This window comes from Urocampus carinirostris, chromosome 7, assembly GCF_059441175.1.
Source record: "Urocampus carinirostris isolate Australia breed hairy pipefish chromosome 7, RoL_Ucar_1.0, whole genome shotgun sequence".
Lineage (NCBI taxonomy): Eukaryota > Metazoa > Chordata > Actinopteri > Syngnathiformes > Syngnathidae > Urocampus > Urocampus carinirostris.
The window spans coordinates 29,242,623-29,251,589 of record NC_142355.1 but is presented as its reverse complement, the minus strand read 5'-3'; positions in this window follow the sequence as shown (position 1 = coordinate 29,251,589).

The window sequence follows — 8,967 nt, the reverse complement described above, 5'->3', positions numbered from 1 at the left end:
CGACTTTTTCACTTTTTCTCTTGCGTAGCAAACAAATTCAAAATCCGACTGTCTCACTCTTTCCTTTATTGCTCTGGCGCACCCTGGCGGCCGTTAGAAAAATTGGCCGCATTGTTCCGCCCTGTTTTATTCCTGGACCCTGGCTATTTCAGCTGAAAATGAAAATCTCCATTCTGATCCCTGGATAGGCTCCAGCACCCCCGCGACCCTACTGAGGATAAGCGGTGCAGCTAATGAGATAAGATGAGATATGTATATAATATATAATTATATATGTATAAAATATATAATTATAAATATATATAAAATGTATCTAATATAATATATATAATACATTATATATAATATATATATATATTACATTATATATAATAAATATACAGTTATATATATATCTCATCTCATTAGCCGTACCGCTTATCCTCATTAGGGTCACGGGGGCCTGGAGCCCATCCCAGCCATCTCCGGGCAGTGGGCAGGGGACACCCTGAACTGGTTGCCAGCCAATCGCAGGGCACACACGGACAGACAACTCATTCGCTCATTCACATCTATGGACAATTTGGACCGGCCAATTCACCTGAAATGCATGTTTTTGGAACGTGGGAGGAAACCGGATTGCCCGGAGGAAACCCACGCAAGCACGGGGAGAACATACAAACTCCGCACAGGAAGTCTGGAGCTGGATTTGAACCCACGACAGGTCCCCATGACATGAACTGTGCCGCACAAGCGCTAACCACTGCGCCGCCGTGCTGCCCCGTTTTATATATATATACATATATATGTATATATATATATAATATGGTAATATATATATATATATATATATATATATATATATATATATATATATATATATATATAATATGGTAATACTAACTGGAGGAATGAGGTCTAAATGTAGTGGAAGCTAGCACTCTTGTTGGTGATAGGAATGAGTGGAGAGGTGTTGTGAAAGCATAGTGGGATGTTTGAACATGGGCACCTGTATGATGCGGCAGGGATAAACCAGTGAAAGCTGTCGGGCCCTGTAGTTGAACAGAAGAGTGTGTTGTGTCACCTTGACCCAAGCTTTCTTGTGTCCTGAGGCGTGTTCAGGAGAGTGGGTGATTGCTATCGCGAGCTATCGCTAGCTTCTGAACGGCCAGTGATTATTGAGCGCTCGCGTGCCCGAGTAATCACGGGAGAAAGACCGCTTACTCTGATTTCCAACATGGCGTCGACAGTGCAGAAGATGGAGGATCTCACCCTGACGAGTGCTGTTGGCGATGTAATATATCGTCTTACATTGCCTGGTAATGTTTGTGAACAATGCAAGACAGGTATGACCCTTCCACTGCGTTTAGGATAACCTTAACTGTGTCAATATGCGAACTGTCGCTCATATCAGCCAACTCGCTCAAAGCAAGCTGTAGAACGAAATCCATTGTACTGTCGTCGGCCATTTTGGATCAGTAAGGCAATCACAGTGAGCGATTACAACTTGTTCAGCAGTGCGCGGCAAGCAATTAACAAGAGACTACATGTCTGACCACTCTCCTGAACACGCCTCTGGTTCATCTGGAGGGACAAAAGCTTAACTTGATTGGGTGTTTGGGCATTTGTGTTGGCCATGGTAATTTTTTTGTGTGTTTTTGCTACTTTTTCCCCCTTTTTTGTATTTTCTTTGTTTTTGTGTATGTGTTTGTCTTGCTGTTGGTCACCCCTCTCAAAGGGATATGACCAGGGTAGATAGATATTGTGTGTGTGTGTATATATATATATATATATATATATATATATATTACTATTTTTTTGTGTAGGAATACTTTTTCAATTCAAGCAAATAATACAATTAATAAAGGTAATTAATTTTTTTCTCATGGTTATTTTTCTCATTTTAAATAAAATATTTTGAAATGCTAGTTAAGTGTATGAATAATGAGGACTTATTCAAATAAGTAGGATGTAAAATGATATTAGGAGAAATGTTCCCCCAATTGGTTCAAATGTATGGATTGTTGTGATTTTCTAGGATATTAGATCTCTATAGTGTAGTTAGGTGGGCCACAATGGCAGGCCTCAGATGCCTGAACCCCCTAAAAATATGCGCTCTTCTCACGCATGTTCTTAGCAATAGTCGACTGGAAGTAATGGATCGCGGCCAAAACAGTGCATTTCATTTTAGGTGGGACAGATCTGCACATTTCCTGACAAAAGTACCTCCTGCCGCATTAATGTGCGATCGTAGATCATGGATCATGGCTGCACAAATTTTGTTCAGTTTTTGGTGCACAGATCCGCAAAAAGCAGCAGCTAGTCCCAATAAAATTCACTCTGCCGGCCCCTGTTGCACCAATATACAAATGGTGACAAAGGATCGCACCCAAATGAAATATTTTACTTTTGGGTGCATAAAACGGCCCCCCGAAAAACAGCCGCCCGGGCCAACAAAATTTCACTCGCCGATGCCTAGTCGCAGCCGTATGCGATCAGGGATAATGGATAGCGGATTATTGTTCAACCTGCATGAGGCGGCTAAGTATGTATTCCTGAGTAGCAAAGCGATTACAGTGTTTGTAAAATCCCCGCTCACCGGTCGCTATCGTGCTAGTGCGCCGCAACAGCCCAAACAAACTGCAAAGAAAATCAATATGGTGTCCAGATGCGCTCGGCACACTTGCTTTTATGCAACAAAACGTAGCATCATTAACTGTGAGGGCCGTGCCACATGTGTGCTGTCAAAGGCCCCCCCGCGGCCCCTCCATCACCCCCAGCGGCGCCTGCATCCCATCACGCCGTTTCAGACATCCTCACATTGGAGCTTACGAGCACTTAGGCTCGCGTGCCGCATTCCATCCCTGTGATGCAAAGCAGAAATGCTCTCTATGCTTATGCTCGCGGGATGGGAACGGGGTTCAAAAGTGGGGGTCAAGACACTCCCAACCCCCCCAACCTCTAACGTCTCGAGCATCCTACATGCAAAGCCTCTGAGGAATTTCAGTTATGCACTTGGTAAAAAAAAATAAAAATGCGTCGGACAATTAATGTACCCCGGGGGTGCTGTGTTAAAGGCAACATCTGAAGGCAAAAATAGCGTAGCGCTACGTGGATGTGATTGGAACCACCTTACGGGATTCTGAACACATGTTAACGAAACCGGCACGGGGAGAAAATATCCGGTACGCTGTTGCCCGCATCTTTGCGGAGTAACCCTTTTTTAAAGTAATTCCGCCATTAAAAATTGAACATTTTTCTTTATAATGGTTAAGTAGTTTGAATCTTTTTTGAACCAAGGCACACAACATTTTTGAATACTAATCCCCGGCATCTGTGTCAAGTTTTTTCTTTTTTTATAAACTTCTATTATCTTGTTGCCTGGTTTGATCGTTTTTCTTTAAATTTGTGGTCATAGTAGCTTTGGGGATAATACAGGTTATTCATTTTGGTTCACAATGTCAGAACCAGAACAGACGGTAGACCCAAACTTGTAACGTTTCACATTGAGCTTTATTGCGTAAGCGGAGAAGGCGCGGGAAAACAAATGCCAGCGATTCGGTGATCGCTGGGCAGGAGAGGCAGGAAGCCCGCGTGTTCGGAGGGCTGAAACGAGTCGAACACCTGGGACGGGAGATCAGAGTCTGGTCGGTGGATAGAAACAAGTCAGGTAGCCGGAGACGATCAGGAAGCCAGGGGAGGACGAGTAGGATACAGGAAAGGACGGGACAGACGGGAGCCAGAGTCAAAAAGTCCTTGCCTTGCATGTGCAGAGGTTCGCTGACGGACTGACCAGGAGTGAATGATAATACTGAGTTTAAGTAGGAGGGGAACCAATCAGGAAACCAGCAGCAGCTAGAGCCAAACGAGCAGGCACGGGTGAGGGCAATGGGCAAATCATGACACATAATTTTGTTGTAATAAAGGATTTTATTACTTTTTTCAAATTCAGGTTTTAATATATTAGTATATTGTTATTCTGCATTAAAACCAAAAGCAATTTTTCATTTGAACAAAACATCCCTGCCTGTACAACAAATTAAGTGTTGAAATCATAATCAGCATAATCATGTGCAAGATTTTTACTTAGTTTATTTTTTTTTTGCAAGGCAATCTTAAACAGCTTCATCAAAAATAAGAAGTTATTGTATTTCCCTACACTAGGCCGTCGAAAACAAATCATTATAATACGTAATTCTGAAAATCAACAGTATCCAACTTGTGTAGTAAGTTTTCTCATGATTCAAGGCACCATTTAATGTAAATGTGTAGTTTTTTATGATTTATTGTATTTTTTCCAAAGATGAATATGTCCCATGTTAATGTTATTTCGTATATGAAAGTTAAAAGTTACATAAAAGCTAACATGTAAAAAATTACATCAGGCATAAAAAAAAAATATTTTTTTAAATTTACATTTACCACATTTAATAATATGGAACTTATCGAAAAGCACAAAGCCAGTGATTTTTATGGTAAATTTCAAGATTTATTATAATAATAATTCACTATTATTTTAAAATTATTATTAAACACTTAAGTTAAAAGTAATCATGGTAAGCTACTTGTATGTATAACGTGATATCGGACTTTTAAAATTATTTTACAGCTGACACTGGTTTTTAAGATTACTACATACTACATAAAATTCCATTTCCTTTTTAAAAACTGACTTTTGAAGAACCCCGCGACCCTAATGAGGAAAAGCGGTACGGCTGATGAGATGAGATGAGATGAGACTTTTGAAGAATTACATCTAAACTCTACCAGAAGGGATTCCTCATTGCTTTAAATTCATGGCAAGTTCTAGTAATTTCAGGCTTTTGTTTTTTTAAACCTTTAAGCTATACTATACTGTACTCATATTGGTCTCCATTCTGGGTACCATTTTCTTAAAAGGACAGGGTGTGTTGTTTAGCGCCTCCTAGTGGTATAATACTACATTCATTAAAACATCGAGCAATATTTGTTTAAATGATATGTAAAGATACATGAACTATTATAAAGGTGTAGTTTTCAGTATTATTAAGTGAGAATTCGTTTTTATTCTACACAACACGAGCCACAACTTTGAGTCTCTGTAGGTTGTATTTGTCCTTGTGCTCTTAAGCACTTATTTTCAGTTGCACTAGACAATACAGCGGTATTTAATGGCGAAATATTACTCAGTGTCCCTTTGAAATAATGCAAAGCCGACACCCAAAAAGATGCGCCCAAACTGATAAATCGGCCAATAGGAGAACAGCTCGTTTTCGCTGAGCTGCTTTCCCCACGTGGGATGTTTCTTTTTTTAATGTGACAGCCGTCGTCGCTTCCCTCCCCCGTGAAGACCAAAGAATGTGTGGCGAGGCGCAAATATGAAACACAAGTTTGAGGCCACGGGGGGAGAAAGAAAACCTGGCGTCTTTCAACCCCCCCGTGGACCAATGCTGCGCATCAAGGGCTTGGCCCGCCACCGGTGCCGCATTGTTTACTAGCATCATCCAGTAACAATTGGAATGGTTTGCCTCCCGCCGATACCGAGACGCTTTCGATGAAGAAAGAAAGTCCGAATTCCCGAGTGCTTTCTTCAAGTTCTCACCTTAAAACGTGTAACTGAAAACCCAGGACCACTTCTGCCTAACGAGCAGGGTCGGGAGGGTTGCTTTAAAAATGTAATCCCATACAGTTTCCAGTTGTCCGTTAAAAATTCACAATACCATAATTTTGCAGTCATGTAACTTGATTACTTTTGGATTACAGACGCGGCCCTACTTGCGTTCGTTGAAGTTGAATTTGTTCGTAAGTTGCTTCGGTGCTGTATTTTGTATGTATAAGGCTTGTATAAGTAACCTGTATTGTTTTGTACTAAGAAATAAACATTTGATAAAATAATACGCTCCATAAAGATAAATAAAGTAAAGTTTAACTTACTCTCGGAAAATGGACTTCAATAGTTAGGCGACTTCCTCCTCGTGGCAAGAAGTGGCCGAAAAAAAAACGATCCAACCGCGTAAATCTTTCTTATTGCACTTTCACTTGAAAAGAAACGGCTGGCCTCTTCTTTACACTTTACACCAGAGGTGTCAAACAGGCAGCCCGTGGGCCAGATCAGGCCCGCTAAAGGATTGAATCGGGTCGGCAAGACAACGCTGAGGGAAGCGCAAGAGAAAAACGAGCAGCAGGTTAAAAAATGTCCACTTGATGTGGCCAAAGCCAGGTGCCTCTCACAAAGATGCTGCACTTGTATTTCTTTCTCTCTCTCTCTCTCTCTCTCTGTGTTTCTTTATTTTTCTCTTTCTTTGTTCTTTTGTCTCTTTCTCTCTGTGTCTTTTTACCTTCTTTTGCTCACTCTTCCTTTTTTCTTTTTCTCTTTCTCTCTTTCTCTCTCTGTTCTTTTTCTCTTTCTTTGTTCCTTTGTCTCTTTCTCTCTGTGTCTTTTTACCTTCTTATGCTCTCTCTTCCTTTTTTCCTTTTCTCTTTCTCTCTCTCGCCTGCTTTCCCCTTCTCTCTTTCACCCCTTCTCTCTTGTTCATCTTCTCTTTTCTCTCCTTCTCTCTTTCTATTTTCTTTGGATTTCTTTCTTTCTCTTTCTTTCCCCCTCTCCCACTATTTCTCTTTATATCTCTTTCGTTTTACACGTTCTCTCTCTCTCCCTTTGTCATTTTCTCTCTCTTTGTCCCACCCTCTTTCTTTTTCTCTCCCTCTCTTTCTCTTATTTCTTTTTTTAATCTACTGGTTCGGCCCCCGAGAAAATGTTTGTTCTACCGTGTGGCCCCCCGAGTTAGAATGAGTTAGACACCCCTGCTTTACACCAACCATATTGAATGGATGCACAAGATAGTAAAGAATAAAAGATGTCAAAGTTCTTAGCGCGCTGGAGATACAGAATAGAATGTTTAAACACAAACGAGGAAGAGGAAGCGGATTTCTTCTTCAGAGTGGATGCTGGGGGACCTCTCACAGCGACACACGCCGGTAGAGGCGGAAAGAAGCACTACAGTACTGTCCTCTATTTGGAAAAAGGTGCACACAATACAAAATTTAACTTGCAGCAATGTCCAGATATTTTTCGACATCCTGAAAAAAAATGTTCGTATCTACCATTTTACGTAAGTCGTTAGTAAGGGAGCGAATGTACTCCAATACCAAATATGCTAATAAAAGACAAAATAAATACAATAAAAATAAAATTACTTGACTGTGTTTAATATTAATGAACAATGTAACCTTGAAAAAGAATTGAAGGAAACCAAGTTCAGGTACACTCCTGTAGTTCTGTGCTCAAACCACATAGTATACATTATCAAGCAAAAATAAAACATCCTCTTTCACGCGGCGGACAAGAAATGCTGTTTTAAGAATCCAATATTTTTAAAACAAGAATGTGTTTACCTACTACTTTTCCCAAAAACTTTGGGATGTCTTTTGTCCAAGATGCTTTGTTTAACCCTTATGTGGTGTTCAGGTCTGTGGTACACGTTTTCATTTTTCGTCAAAAGAAAAACAATACAATGATTTATTTTTCCACCTGAAACTCACTGGCTTTGACTCACACACCATAAACCCCCCGCCCCATTTCTTTTACATATAAGATGGACCCAGGGTTTATAATACTGTGGAAATTGATGTTCTGTGTACCACACCTACATACGAAGAATGTCTAGGCAGGAGGAGGTGTAGGTGCACAGAAAATTAAGTGGTCAAATGTGTGAGAAAATGAGACCTTGTGACTTTGGTAATGGCAGGTGCAGAAACACAAAAGAGCTGTTGCCGCAATTTTATCGCACATTTGACCCTCTGTCCTACAGGAAGATGTATTTTCTCACACTTTATTTGCTACAGATTTAAGGCGGGACAGTATAACTAGTGTCAGAACCAGGACAAATGGTAGACTCAAACGCATAATGTTTCACTCAAAAGTTCATTGGGATATTGAGAAAACAAATGCCAGCAATCCGGTGCTCGCTGGACGGGGAAAGCAAGCAGCTCATGGGATCGGAGCGTGATCGGATGCGGAAGTAGGTATACCGGGGCGGGAGATCGGAGCGTGGCCAAGTGGGAAAAACAGGTCGATAGCCGGAGAGGGAGATCAGAGCGTGGTCAGTGGTCAAAAACGGGTTGTTAGCTAATCAGTCAGCATGGAACAAGTGAGGAAATATGAATGTCCAAAGTATCTGAAATTGAACTGTTTCTTCGCCCAAGAAGAGAGCTACACCAAAAGGCTGGCTGCCAATGTGACAAGGATTCAATCATTCCCAACACGGATGACAGTTACTCACACACAGGACATGATCTTAATCCCAGATTACATCCAGGAAATTATTCCTGACTCCACTTATCTAGAAGGAAAACGTGTTTTTGGGGAGATTTGGAAGGAAACTGCCCAAACCCAATGACATGCTTACTTTGGCATCCTCGTTGGAGTTTTCAGGTCCAAGGGGGAATCTGCAGCATCCCTGTGGGATTCAGAAACTGGTAGAGAAATGTTCTTTGCAACAGTGTCTCCGGAAAACCTTCTCATCATTTCCAGGAATTTCCGCTTTTATAACCGATATGACAGAGCAGCTTGACAGCAGAGAGACAAACTAGCTGCCATCAGGACAGTGTGGGACAAGTGGGTACGCCACCTCTCTCTGCTGTACAACTCTGGGCCAAATGTTACCATTGATGAACAGCTGTCAATTAGCGGCTGCTGCCTCTTTTGGCAGTATCTAACATCTAAACCTGCAAAGTATGGTGACAAGATCGGGTTGCCTGTGATGACACATACTCATATGCTTGGAACTTACATGTTTACACAGGGAAACATGGGTGAGGAAACCCTGAGAAAAAACAAGGAATAAGAGTTGTCCTCAACATGTCTCAGGTACCCAGTGGATACAACATCACATGTTACAATTCTTTTTACCAGAATACTGCACCAGAACACACTATGCTAGGGGCTAAAGTCAAGCCAAGTCAAGTCATTTTTATTTGTATAGCCCTAAATCACGAAGAGTCTCAAAG